This window comes from Orcinus orca, chromosome 12, assembly GCF_937001465.1.
Source record: "Orcinus orca chromosome 12, mOrcOrc1.1, whole genome shotgun sequence".
NCBI lineage: Eukaryota > Metazoa > Chordata > Mammalia > Artiodactyla > Delphinidae > Orcinus > Orcinus orca.
The window spans coordinates 21,938,053-21,953,184 of NC_064570.1; the positions used below are offsets into that span (position 1 = coordinate 21,938,053).

Consider the following 15,132-nt stretch of genomic DNA (forward strand, 5'->3'; position numbering starts at 1 on the left):
AATCTGAAATGGAAAACCTCCCAGTTATGCCAAAGGCTATCTCAATTTATAAAGAAGATTTAGATTTAATGGAACCATTATCTCATTTTTTTTAAATCTGAGATTTGGATTCTTACTCCACCTTTGCTGTAAGTACTTCTCTATAAATCAAATACTATGTGCTTTAAAATCTAAGACAGGAGTATCAGATCCTAAGAGATAAATAGAAAGAGATCAATTTTAGCGGCTTTCAACCCACATCTGTAGACAAAATAACTGATTTTCCTATACTGTGTTAAGTGGTGAAGAAATGAATGTACTTAAATCTTTTTTTTTTATTTTGAATGTGTGTAAAACTGACACTAATAAATTTGCTGTAAAATCTGGCCGGTGAAAAAAATATCTCCAGAAAATTTCCTTTCAGTTGCCTGTTCAGTTTGCATCTATTCAAAGTCACTGTTTGAATTACCTATGTGAATCTATTAAATTCTAATCAATGAGTTGCTTAAAAAGGTTTAAAATATTTAGTAGCCTTGGTGGTTTCTGAAGATTAAGCCTAAGGGCAGCAACTGAGAGCTCCAGGATCAGCCTGATGCCTTAATCACTACCAAGCCAGGACAGCCACACACCATTGCTCCAGATCAAGAGAAATGCTGCCAGATATAGCATCATTGAAACGTAAAATATAAATAATACTTTAGATGCTGGCATGTGTTAAATGACTGATAATACACAGAACTGAATGACTTCATCAAAGTAAGTATTTAAATTTAAGTGATTTCAGGCCTCTATGCATATTTTTTCAGGATGGCAAGGAATCTGAAGGCAATCTGGCTGTGACATCTGCGTTTCTGTTAATGTGACAGACTTGGCAAGCATCCCCGCACTCCCTCACCACTCCTCTTCAAGCTCTGCACTCAAAGAGAGCATTGCCGTCCAGGGGAAAGTCACTCTTTCACCAAGGTTACATTGTCCATTCCATTCTCCTGCTAGAACTCTCAGAAGCCAAGGAAGGATATCTGTTTGCTCTCAAACTCCTCCTAAAGCACTGGCTTCCCCAGGGTTAACCGGAAAATTGTCTGATTTCCCTCTGGGATGTTTCAACCTCAAAATGTTCTTTGGAAGCACCATGAATACGAAGGTACCGCAGTGACTTAGGCCTGGGTTCAAAAGTGTACCACTCTACTCGAATGAGTTCAATTAAGTCTGGCCTTGCTAGAAAACTAACAAAAAGTTGAAGTGAAGGTTTCTTGGTGAGGCACCATTAAGCTTGACAATTTTTTGAAGCTCCAAAGAGATTCATACGCACCACACCCTCAAACACATTTCTGTCTGTAATATTGTTAATGCTTAAACTTTGAATCCTGTCTTTCCATAATCACCTTGGCATGAAAACATTCCATATGTAACTGCAAAAGCTAATACTGTGGGGAGATCCAAACAAGTGAACTGCTGTAAATCCTTCTAGAGTCAGCTTATTATGTAGATATATATCCCTTGCAAGAGGATTAAACACACAAGCACACATGCATGCATTTGCACACACACCCACACACATTCTCATGGGAAACTATTCTCTCTTAAGTAATGGCTGAGTTTTTCTCCAGGTGTTAAAATAATAATAATAATAATAATCTAAAGGCAATGCACCATTTGAAACAGTCTACAGCTGCTTGGCCTATCACTTAATCTACCTTCTGGTTAATACATTCAAGTCTCTTATCCCCTCCCTTCCTGCACTGTAAACCCCTAACTCTGTATTAATCTAGCCATGGACCTTCTTGCTCTCTAATGCATAGACTTCTGAGCACTGTTGAAAGAATTCTCAAAATCATGCAGTTTATTTATACTAAAGAGGCTTCCAATTTGATCTTACTCATGCTCTGTAACATTTGATGCCTCTGAACACTCCCTGATTCTGAGTCTCTCCACTCGGTTCCTACTGTCTCCTTGCTCTCCTCCTGCCTTTCTCTCTGCCCTCTCTGAGCTTACCTCTGCTCTACTGGCCCTTAAAATCCTTGCAATTCAAAGTATGGGCCTCAGACCAGTAGCATCAGCATCAGCTGGGAGCTTGTTAGACAAGTGGAATCACCCAGACCTTCTAAACAAAATCTGTATTTTAACAAGATTTTCTGGTGATTTGCAAGCACATTAAAATCTGAAAAGCACTCCTTTAAGTAACAACATACTGCCAGAAGCTATTCACAATCTCCACATACGCACCTGCTCCCAGGAAGAGCTGCCTCTCCTACATCTCTGGTAGTTGTATTTGTCCCATGACCCCAGGGGAGGACCCCTGACCTGAAGGGAACCAAATCATGGGCTTGGCTACTCAGTCAGATTCCCTCTCTTTGAAGTTAGAGGCACAGATAATTTATTCAGAAAACGATGAACAATAGAATGACAAAGTTATATAAACTCAAAGTAGCAGCTTCCTTGGCCACTTGCAAACAAAGACACTGATGGGCAGAGAAAAGAGAAAGAGAAAAAAATGTAAGAACAGAGAGATGAGAGAAAACCAGAACTTTGAAGAGCAGAGACTTTAATTCTAGACATGCCATGTGCAGTCATCAACGGAGGAGCTGTTCTTTGTGGCTTCTCCTTGGATTCTACGACAAGAACTCTTACACCTACCGTGCCACTTCTGTTGATCCTGCATTATGGATTTCTGATCCTTAAAAGCAAGTGTGCCCCAAGCCACTCCTTTATGGGGCTCTCCTCTCTCTTCAGCTCTGCTCCCCCATGTTCATTCTCTCTGGGTGATCTCATCTAAACATAGGCCTCCATTATGTCCAAATGCTGATGACATACATGGTCTAGTGCACACCACACCCACACTCGAGAATGTCTACTCAACATCTCCACTTGGATATCTCATAGATCCCTCAATCCAAACATCTTTCCTCAAACCACTTATCCGTGTTATAAGTGTTAGTTGTAAGAAAATCATCCAAGCTAGGACTCTGAATATCCCTTCTCTCTTCCTTCTTCCACACCCCTTAAAATAGTTTGTCAAGGGCCATGACCATATATGATTTTATTCATGGTTTTTCATTTATCCCCTTCTCTCATTCCCATGGCTACTTAGTTTAAGTTTCTTGTCTTTTCTCTCCTGGAGAAAAGCTCAGTAACTAGTCTTTTTGTCAATAGTCTTGTCACCTCCAATTCATCCTCCCCATCACTACAAGAAATATCTGTGAAAATGCAAATGCAAGTACAAAAATGTTTTCTCAGAGAAAACCATAATTCAAAAAGACACATGCACCCCAGTGTTCACTGCAGCACTATTTACGATAGCCAGGTCATGGAAGCAACCTAAATGTCCATTGACAGATGAATGGCTAAAGATGTGATATATATATACAATGGAATATTACTCAGCCATAAAAAAGAACGAAATTGGGTCATTTGTAGAGATGTGGATGGAACTAGAGACTGTCATACAGAGTGAAGTAAGTCAGAAAGAGAAAAACAAATGTATGTTAACGCATATATGTGGGATCTAGAAAAATGGTACAGGTGAACCGGTTTGCAAGGCAGAAATAGAGACACAAACGTAGAGAACAAACGTATGGACACCAAGGGGGGAAAGCGGGGTGGGGAGTGGCATGAATTGGGAGATTGGAATTGACATATATACACTCATATGTATAAAATAGATAACTAATTAAAAAATAAAATAAAAAAAATATTACACCCTGTAGCTAGCATTCTTACACTGTTTCTAATTTAAACACAAATAAAAACAAAATGAGAAAGAATTGAAAAAAAAACTAAAAATATAAAATGTTTTCTCTAATTTGAAATCTTCTCTGAAATCTAACAAGACAAGCTTCTTTGAATGACACATATAGCACTCCATATTTGTCCTGTTCACCCTTTCTAACTCATCTCTCACCATCCCCCCATAACCATTCACTCAGTAAATACTTGTAAAGCATTTATGTGCCTGGCACTGTGCTGGGCACTGGGAATACAGTTGTGGGCAAGATATAATCCCTGATGTTATGGAATGTAGAGATTACTACAAATACAGATAAATAAGTAGATTGTGATAATACAATGTGAAAATTGCTCTAATAGAGCAGGTAGATGAGTGCCATAACCAATGTTTAGATTTCGTAGAAACAGAGCCATTCCTAACAGATGAGAAAGAAACTGAGATCTGAAAATGCAGCAGAGAAGTGGGCCAGTGAAGAAGGGAAGCAGAGGAGAAAAAGAAGAGAGGGTTCTGTGCAGTAGGGTCAGCAGGTTGCAAAGGCTTGTGGGTGAGACAGAGCAGTAACTTAAGAGTTTAGTTTAGCTGAAGCAGAGTGTGCAAAGTGGGGAGAAACATGAGATAAAGATGGCAAGATAGGCAGAGATTAGATTCTACAGGATTTTGCAAGCAATGCTAAAAACTTTCTTTTTCAAATGTAATAAAAGCAGTAGGGAAAATAAAAAGGTCTTAATTAGGGGAAAGTAAAATAATCAGATTTGTATTTAGCAGATATTTTTTAAAACCTAACCCTTGTACACATAAACAACACAAAATTACCAGTGAACAAAGACTGTTGTAAGAATCACAGCAGCCTAACCCAAAGGGCTGACGGATGACAAGAAGAGAGACAAAAGACAGCAAACCATCCTGGCAGCTTGTTTGTGGAAAGAAAAAAGCAGTTACAGTGGTAAAGGAAGATTAATTCTACAAGGATTCAGTGAATCAAAGCCTAACTGTTGATGGGTAAGATAAAAAGGTAGCAAAGTGACCAATGTAGCATTTATCGAAGATCTGTCTTACTTTGACGTATTATTACCCCTAAAAAAGAAACTGAGGGAACTATAAAAAAATAAACACTCACCTAATGTTCATTTTACTTGAGAATGTCACAGAAAATCTTTCCATATGGACTATCTAGGCAGCATTGCAGGGTAAAACTGGTTTATGTTAGCATTAACCAGAAAAGTATTGGTAAATATTACCAACATAAGTAGAGAATGTCTTAGCCTAATAAAAGCTAATTATAGTTCTAATACCCATGAAGGCAATGATGTAATTACTGGCTAAATAGCGCATGACTAACTTCTTAAGCACATGAATGCAGCTAATGAGATATCCATGTAAAGTACTAGGACTGTACTTGGTTCAAAGTGAGATGCTCAAATCATATTCATTTTTACTGTTGTGACTGTGGTTGTTATTTAATAGCAGAGCATGTTAGCCATATTTCAGTTTGTTCATTCATTCGTTTATTCATTCATTCATTTATTCAATTTTCTGGGCCCCTACTTCCATTCATTTTCAGTTTTCTTTTAAATATCTTTACATATGTTTATCAGAGGGTGGTCAGAGGGAAGGTAGGATTAAAAGGTCCTTGTTATGTGGGTGCAGGTAAAGTCCCTGAAATTAATAGCTACAACTAGTTTTGCTTTTACAAACTTGCCCTCCTAATAAGTTGGGAGAATATATTGGGAAGAAGACAGTAGTAGCTGAGTAAGTGTATATATCTTAGCTCAAATTTTCCAAATGAGCCTTTTATTTGAAGACATAAAAAAAACAAAAAACACTCAGGTTTGTACACATAATGGAAGCAGTTTAAATAGTCAAGGTTTGGAGCAAAGCAAATTATAGATGCAACTGGCATAATTTTGCCCCTTTACAGAATACTTTTTAATGTAAACATCTTAGTAATAAGAAAGAGCTGATGTAAACATTACATAATATAGATTTTTAAAATGTTTTTTCGTTAAAACTTTCTATTTTATACATAAATAGGTTGCTTACAACTGTTACCTGCCTTAAGTTAATCCATCACTGGAATTAATTACTTTTCAAAGTATTTATATAATGTTGACTTTGCACATAGATCTCAAGTAAAATATATTAGAGAAGTGTGTGAGAGAGGGAGAGAAAGAAATAGATTATCTCAAGATATTTTCAGTAAACTCTAAAGTTGAACTTTAAAAAGATTTCTTCTAGTCCAACTCCTTTCTAGCTAAATCACAAGGTCTATCTGATAAAAAAAAAATTGTTACTGTTGTGGGAAAAAAACACTGTAGCAAGAACAATAAAAAAATCATTGTAGCAAGAACAATATGCTTATGAAGCTGAACTAGAAGCTTTCTCAAGATCCTTTCCAGATCTAAAGTTATACCTTTCAAGGTATTTTTTAATGTGAATATAAGCAATATAAACACATATAAAAGTCATCAACCCGTCTTCTCTGGAGATGCAGAGAAATAAAAATAACAACTGTAAAGCAACTAGCATTTAGTGAGTGATTACTTTGTGCCAGATGACAGGGGATTAAATTGCCTTTATCTTGAAATAATCTATGGTTGTGTGAATATTTGGGATATATTGCAAGTGGATCACAGTGGGTTCTGCCCCTGGCTAGCGACTAGCCATTGAGGTCTTGGTTTCCACAGCTGAAAGAATGTCTCTTATGGTTCTAAAACTCTAGTATGAGTGATGAACTTAGGGCCTCGCACACATCAGAGCTTCAACTGCTCCCGCCACTAGGAAGAAACTTCCAGGAGAGTCATGAAGATATCTGATGCTCCCCAAGGAAAGGAGTATGCTGACGTACAGCTCAAGATATTATGAGGCAAGAGGGTCTTTTTGAGTATTCATGAGTCTCAGCTTGTTTGTGTTATTTGTCCACTTCGGAGCCATGAATCAGCCAGTGCAGGTTGAATGCAAGTAGAGCTAATGCTCGGCAAACATCCTGGCTTCTGGGATATATTCCGACTGCTCAAGAAATTTCCACATCTTGCTAACAGTACTTATTGTGCTATTTTGAATATTGCTGGCTTAGAACTACAGAGCAAGCTGTGACAGATTGTGAAGATTTAGAGTGTGGTTACATCAGGGAAAAAAATCACCTCCTTTCTACTTAAAATAGCTGCTTTTGTGTGTTCTTGATGCCTACCAACTTACTTTACAAAAGAAAAAAAATCACCTATTACTTTCATAAAATTAATACACCTATTGAGCAGTGAGGTTGAACCTTGGTTTGCCACACCATTGCCAAAATGTTTATCTGATTTCAGATTGCACTGGGTCGGGGACAAGGCGATGTAGGTGTAACGCTGTACGGCCTCTGGCCGGTTATGCATATCCAGGCAACTCAATCAACTTCTCCACAGTTAAACGGCTTCACCTCTGCCCTGAGGGAGCCTCCACATCAATCACAAGTCTGCAGCAAAAACACTGGAAGAAGTTCATGAAGTTCACCAAGCTGCATAATTATAAGTTTCCAGGAGAATATAAAAATCTACTTGCTTACTGTTTTCTTTCAGCCAGCTTTATTTTTAAACTTCAGAAAAATGGGAGAGTGACTTGTTATAGGTGGGGGAATAAGGTCACACCTGCAGGCAAGCCAGAGAGGAAGCCAAGCCACCAAAAGTGGGTGGGCTGGTTGGCCTACGGAGCAAACAGGGCAGCGTGTTTCCAGTTGGAGGTGCAACCTAAGAACAGAAGTTGGTCAGTGTCTGCGAGGGCTGAACTGGGGCAAACCTCTCCGTCGCTGGACAGTGTCAGAGTACTCAGGCTGCACATAACTGTTTCACTCACTACTGAGGGAGCTGAGCCATCATTCGAAATGTCTGGAAGTTGCTTCTATGCTCTCGATCATTTAGCTTTGCAGTGTTGTTTGAGGGAAAGGGAAATATTATTTTAACGTACAGATTCCTTTCACGATCCCATTATTATTATTTTCCAATAATAATAGGTATAATATTATTCTGGTTCAGTACCAGGTATCATGCATAGTTCAGTCACCGCCCCCCTTCATCAAAATAACACTGATGCTTAGGCAGACTGAGCCCCAGGGATTATTGAAATGACATTAAGGAAGTCCATCTTAGAGAAAAACTGAAAGGGGAATTTCAAATAATGGCGATTTGGGATTCCAATATAAATACAAAGCTTTAGAAACACATATATCATTTTCCCAGGGAAGGGTATATGGTGGGAAGGCTATATGCCATTTTGGCATCAAATCTCGATCCAAAAAAGGTGAGAAACTTTAGATTTTTTGATTCTTTAATAATGAATTAAGTAGGAGATATCTGGATAACAGATCTTTTCTGAAAATTGTTTGCTAAGATAATCTGAGTAAAATCTCTACTCAAGGAAATCAAAATGATTTTCTTCTCCAATATAATTGGCTAACTTTCCATTTGGGGGATGAGTAAGACATCAGGCATTTTTCTGAAGGACCACCCAGCCAGAATGGTACTGCTCTAAGTAGAACTGTTAGCTTCACTATGCAAAATGAGCCAAAACAAAAGAAGTTTATTGAAATTTTAATAAAAGTTAATACTTGCTTGTAAAGCGATATTAATAGTTTGCATATAGATGATTTTGCCTGAAAGGAATATTTTCTTAAATTATCAAAAATATTTTTCTCTGACACACCATTTTTCTGGATATTATTTTATGATGTTTTACAATTATTCTTCTACAAAACTATAAGTCACGATTCAAAAGTGAACAATGCAGATGAAGTTCCTCTGTCTCATAACAAACAACAGTCAATAAGAAATATATGAACCATGCTGAACTTAAAATGCAGGCCAAAGCTCTTGGCTAAAACATAAAAGAGAAATGTTCTAAGTGACTATGAAAAACTTAATGTATAGCAACAAATGCAGGATCATATCTGGTCATTAGCAACTCAAACACAACAAAGACCCTTTTCACAGAAGAAGATGAGAAAAGCAAAACCTTAAAGGATAGCCTAGCTTGTCATTTCTGTTTACTATGTTTAAACATTTGCTCACTGGAGAGCTGAAAATTAAACACCTATAGTTCGCGTAATACCTTTTGGACGCAAATCTAAGTTTCCATTTGAACTGGCTCCGGAGTTGCTCCTATGCTAACATCTGTACAGCTGCTCTCAGTACGTAAACCCTCCATACACTTGACTAGAAATAGCACACTGCCTGGCTGGAACTTTTTGCACAGCGTTTCAATGAAAGACACCACTGTCCTCTAAAACACATTATTCAACAATTAGATTGGGGCTGCTGAAGCGAAAGACAAAGGCTCCACTATATCCTGTTTCGTTCTATCAATTTGCTTCATGATATCATTTTTAGGTACAGCCTTTCAATTCACAGTTTGATATTTTTACAGGGCTTCTAGTGATATAGAAGCTATGGAAAAAGATGTGCATCTACCTCCTAGGGTACAGTCTTTTCAGAAGTATAAAAAATAAGGACTTTAGTTAGAAAATTTCATGTTGGAGTAACTTTTCTATCAAAACCTTTAATAAAGGCAAATTTTAATGTTAATGAAATTTTAATGAAAAAAAGTATACCCAATGGTACCCCACTTGGTACAACCTCCAAGTAATGTAAATGTGCTGATCCTTTGGCTGTCTTTAGCAGACTGAAAAAAAGAAATAAAAAAGAAAAGATACGGCCAATGCTCAGCTGATTTGATCCAGGATTTTAGGGGAAGGCTGGAGGGAACATTCTGCACTAAGAATGTTTGAATAAGGTGTGATCAAATCATCTCAAGATGAGTGGCATCTTGTTAGATATAACTGGAATAGCATTATGGCAGATTAAACTATCACATTTTCCTCTTGACCTCCTTTGGTAACTGGGGTAAGGAATACAGAGAAGTAAAATAAAATAGATTTTGGACATAGCTTGGGTGGGAGCCCTTTGCTGTCTGCTTCCTCTTTGACTCTTTGGGTTATATCCAATAAAAATGTAAGTAGAGAGAAAAAAAAAAACAAATGGATATCTCTAAGATGACCAACTTATCTTCATTTCATTCCGTGACACTGTTTAATGCCAGTACACGAAGGTACAAATTCCCTTCATCCCACATAGAGGAAGGCTTGGGTTTCTTGTTTCTTCAGGGTTTTTTTGTGTGTGTGGGGTGGAGATCTGAAAATCTTGTGGTACACATTCTGAAATTCAAGACTATTTTTCTTGGCACTCTTCATCTAATTTTATTTGCTTGCTTTTTCTTTGTCAGATTTTTTTTTATTGATTAAATACCACAAATTCATAAGATGAGCCAGGCTAAACAAAAAAGTAAAGAATAAAAAAGGACAAAGCTCTACATGCACACACACAATATGTATGCCTTCTGGATGCATATATGATATAGACGCAGACAATTTCCATGACGTCAGGCATCATGGCCACTTAATTCACTGCAAAATACCCAGTGCCCAGTGTTAGACATGGCAAAGATTCATAACTCAAATACCCAGAAATTGAGAAAAGAACACACACACGTGTGTACTTCAAAATATATATACAACACTAACATATATGCCTTTACGTATATTTTAAATATATGTATTATATATGTAACACAAGATATATTTTTTTAAATAATCAGGATTCTTATATGATAGAAAAACATCAACTTGTTTATTCTTTCCTGGTTATGATAAAGTTAAACTAGAATTCCATTCTAGGCTGAGATTATATTTGATTTCATAAAATATGTTTGCTTCACTCTAATCAATCTATACTTACTCAGCACGTATATGTTTAAGGCATAGGTTCTAAGTATTAAAGAGGAAAATGATTTACTTCGGGAAAAACATGAAGCCATAGCACAGGGGTCATGAATTTCCCAAAGTAGGAGGGTCACTGTATGTAAGACCAGTTATTGACGTCATACATGTTTTCATTTTGAATCACCTGGATCTCTATTATCAATAACATTTAGCAGGATATCACTGCTTGCAGAAATCTAGGTCACCCACCTCATGCCCCTCATTTTACAGATGTGGAAGCTAAGGCCCAGAGATACCACTGACTTGCCAGAGAGAAAATTATAAATTAAAATCAAAATGAGAATTGTTTCTGTTTCCCAACTATGGTAAATGCAAATATTCTCTAATATGTGCATGCCTGTGCTATATTTAAACCAGAAAATAAACTTTAGCCTGCCTAAGATGTCTCAAGTCATGTACAATTATCTTTCCATATTTAAGTTAAATTCTCATAACAACCTTGCATAGTATATCACTGTTTTATTGAACGGAAAACTAAGGTTTCTGGTATACCATCTTAATGCATCCCTTTGCTTGTATAATCTAGTCTGTACATTTCTGAAAGTCAGGGGTCACATCTAATTTGGGTTAGTAATCAACATTATATGCTAAGTCTATTTCTAGTGGTGGCCATAAGGGTGCCCACAGTATTAACAATAACAATTAATAATAATCTTCAAATTTTCTCCAGAATCAAAGGATGTTAAGGAATCTCAGAGTTTAGATAATCCGCTCTACCATCTTTCTCACTGTAAGGAGGAGTAACATGAAAAGAACATGAACTTTGGAGTCAGGGACACTTGCCATTTGTATGTGATCTTCAGCAAGTCATTCAACCTCTTTAAACCTCTGTTTCTTCTTAGGAAAGAGAAGACATCACCTCCTTTTGGGGGTTACTGCATGAATTAGTGAAGCCCTACATAAAGTGCCTTACAAAACAGCTGACACAGCGTAGTCATTCGATTACTGGTGATGTAATGGATGCTGCCCAACACTGACCAGATCCCCCCTTCAGGATTGTACTCATTCTCTCAGCTGCTGAGGCTGCTTGCCACTGACAGCTCACAGGTGAGTCTCCCTCAGAAGACTGCCGTCACCTGAAGAGACACTGCACCCAAAGTCACGTTTGCTTCCCAGAGTAGCCCTGATCCAGTGACTGACCACAGTAGGGGCACAAGGGCCAGCCCCCTTGCCCCAATCTGAGAACTCAGAAGGGTATCCCAGCTCCAGAGCTGCCTGTAGTATCTGCTGGGGTCATTTCTGTGACTATGTCGAAGCCCAACTTCTCTCTCTGCCCTAGGAGACCACTCCCTGATACACCTCCTACATCTAATCCCCATTTCAGTTCCTTCTGAGTTGAAGAAAGAACTCAACCTGCAACATCTGGTCACTTCATTGTCTCATGCTTGAATAGAACAGTAGGCACTGAAGATGCTCAGTAACTAAATCTCCATGGAAACTGCAGTGATCCAGTAGAAAAAATACTAAAGTGAGAATTAAAAGATGTTACGTCTGGTTCCAGTCATTACCTAGGAATGTTGGGTCACTTTAATATCTCAGCTTTAATGGTTTAAAATGTGATGGCATTATAATTTTGACATAACATTTAGGTTCCCTCATTTTAGTTCTCTCTTTAGTCCCTGGTATTTCTACAAGGCCAAGAATAAAATTACCTGTATTGAAAACATGTCAATAGTTATATTTTCATCAAATCCCAATCAATTCACAGACCAAGATGACTCATTTAAAGATCATGATTTTTTTTCTTAACATACTTGGAATGCAGAAATTTCCAGATTAATCTAACCAAGTGACAATTGATTAAATAATTCATTGCGGAATACTAATCAAAGTATACTCTTGATCAATGAAACTTCCTATACTATTGATACCATTAAGATTTAAAGTAATTTTTAGGAAACTAGTTCTTCTTTTTCTGAAGTCTAAATATCTCAGAAGAAAACTTTATGTTCAAATATCGCTTTGCTCATGACCCATGAACTTTTTTGAAACAAAGAAAGGAAGTTATTTAGTCACTGAAGTACACTTTGCCTTCACGCTGAAGTAGCAGATGCTTTCAAATGATGTTAGGAATGAACAGAAGAGAAAATTAGAAAATGATATTTTCCATTATCCTATTTTTACCAATCCAAAGATACACAATGTTCCTGCTGGAAAAATGACCTTTCTTAACTTATGTCTAAATTTGCCTCTTTCTTTTGATTTTTAACATTTGATGCAGAGTCCAATTGTAAGACGGCTCAGTTGATCAAAGACGGATTTTCATATTCCTTTTGATGTATCTTCTAGAGGGCTTAACAAACACCATTTTAAAAACATACTGTACTAGAACATAAACCTATCACTCATGTTTGTTTTTTATTGAATTTCTGGTAAGCGAGTGGTGTGATGATTCTCAAAACCTGAATTCCACCACTCTATTACCATGTAGCTAATGGGTTCAGAAAAATCCAACCACAAAAACATAATCACAGTAGTTCTCTGTAAAGAGGTACCTGAAACCTCATTGATTATGACACTTAAAATGTTCCCTGTGAAGGTCAAATTCAAAACATATTTATGAAAAATAAACCTTTATGTTTAGATTTTAAATCTGTTGGCCAGGAAAAACATGGTAGTTTGGTCCAAAATATAAAAAACTAACATAGGAATCCAGGAGTATATTTAGCTACCTTATTCAAATAAAAACTCTTGTCAGTATTTGGAAGCTATGATGAAGAGTTCCCTAGGAATTTAGAAATCAGATTGTTCTTTAAAGCATTAAATTTTCACTCTTTTGCATTGATACCAACAGACATATTCATCTTAGAAAAAGAGAATCTTCCTGAGAAGAGGAAGACTTGACTATTATCAAAATGAATGCAGAGAAATAAAATAAATATGGTAAAAGGAAAATCTAAGAAGAGCTCAATGGGAATACCTATCTATGTACTGTACTAGGCCAGCAAGAAAGTCCTAGAAAATGGCCCAGAGTCCTTGTGAAATGGATACACAAGGCTCATTTGGATTGATAGGGTTAAAAACTGGATTCATCACAATCTTTTAATTCATGCTCAGACCACTATTTGGCTTCTTATATAGGTGTACCATCTATTCTTCCAGCTCCTCTGATAGATATTACTCATCATATATCAACAAATTTGTTCATTAAAATTTGGTTTCTCAAGTAAAGAGATATCCCCATGACAGCGATGTGAATAGGGGTAATTTTAAAAACATTTAACAACCTGTAACAATTAGGACTTGGGCCCCAACAAGTTAGAGGAGATGCTGGCCAGCTGAATATCATCAGTTCTGACTCAGATTTCTGTACATCCTTTTACTTATAAGGAAACTTTCAGTTACTTGTTTTAATATTTTTCTTCCCTCTCATACTGTTAGGTCCATGAGCACAGGGACTTATTTACCACTGTATCTCCAAAACCTAGTCTAATTCCTGGTGCTGGTCCTGAAAATGAATGAATGAATGAACAAAGGAGCAAACAGACAAGTATTAACTTGGATGAACCTACCATTAAGAGATCGATTTACTTTCACAGTGGGCTCAAAATCAAACTTCTGAGCCTCCAAGACTGAGGGTTAGACTAATTCACCAAGAAGACCTTCAGTGAGGTCACCTGGGAAACAGTTTTAGCATCCTTCCTACAAGCAGCCGGCTATCTTGACCCAGCCCTCCAGACACTATGGGGATTTTCCCCACAGAACCTACAGTGAGATTACCAACATAAGAAACCTTTATATTCTTTGTCTCCTCAACACAAATCTAAGACATAACAGCAACCAACAAATTTAATGGATTAAGATCTTAAGCCAATTTTGCTGCAAATTAAAGTCTGCCTAGTAGTTACAAGTTTGATTACTGAAACAGTCACTTTGACCATGTAATAATTAAACTTCCCTTTTCAGTTTGTTGTTTTAGCCCCAGACTATTAACCATGTTGCCATCAGGAAAAACGCATTTTTAGTTGATGAAATTATCAGATCATAAATTTATGTTTCAACACAAAATATACCATCTTAAAGGGTATATTCGGAACATGCTGGGAGGGGGGGTTCCAATATTTATATTTTATTTCCTTCCCTTTTGTGTGTCAGAAAAACTCAGTGAAAAATCATGTACTTAACTGACATGCAAACCAGAAAGACTATTTTGAATTCAAACACAGTTGATCATGATACGAAAAAGATTTCTAACCAAAAAAGCAAGAGGTTTAATATAGTGTTTTATATTTACAAACCAAAATTTTGTTCAGTATTTTCATTGTGTCTACAATCTTTATAGATAACAGCCAACAAGTATAAGTAGAACAGCCTTCATCATGACTGCCAAGGATACCAAGATATTCTTTCAAGTTACATACATTTTCCCCTGGAGTAGTTCCTAACTGAAAACTAAAGAAAGATTAAAGGCAACTGCATTTTTAGATCAAAAACTCTCAATGCATCAACAAATCTGTAGCACCTATTTCTTTCCTATGCCACTCTGCAGGAAATTTTTCAGTCATGCAAAGTTTTTACTGCAAAATGAATATTTCTCAAGTCCCCTTTGACTTTTATAATCGACTGTATTTTACAATCCAATTATTGAATGATTCATAATTCTGATCTTTATTGGGGCTGG

The 15,132-nt window shown here is 36.9% G+C and overlaps 1 protein-coding gene across 6 annotated transcripts in view; it reads right to left on the minus strand.

Annotated features, from left to right (window-relative positions):
- The window catches only part of ADGRG6 (adhesion G protein-coupled receptor G6), a 136,619-nt gene that overhangs the window by 77,019 nt on the left and 44,468 nt on the right, over positions 1–15,132 (minus strand). The gene's annotated exons all lie outside the window — the stretch shown is intronic.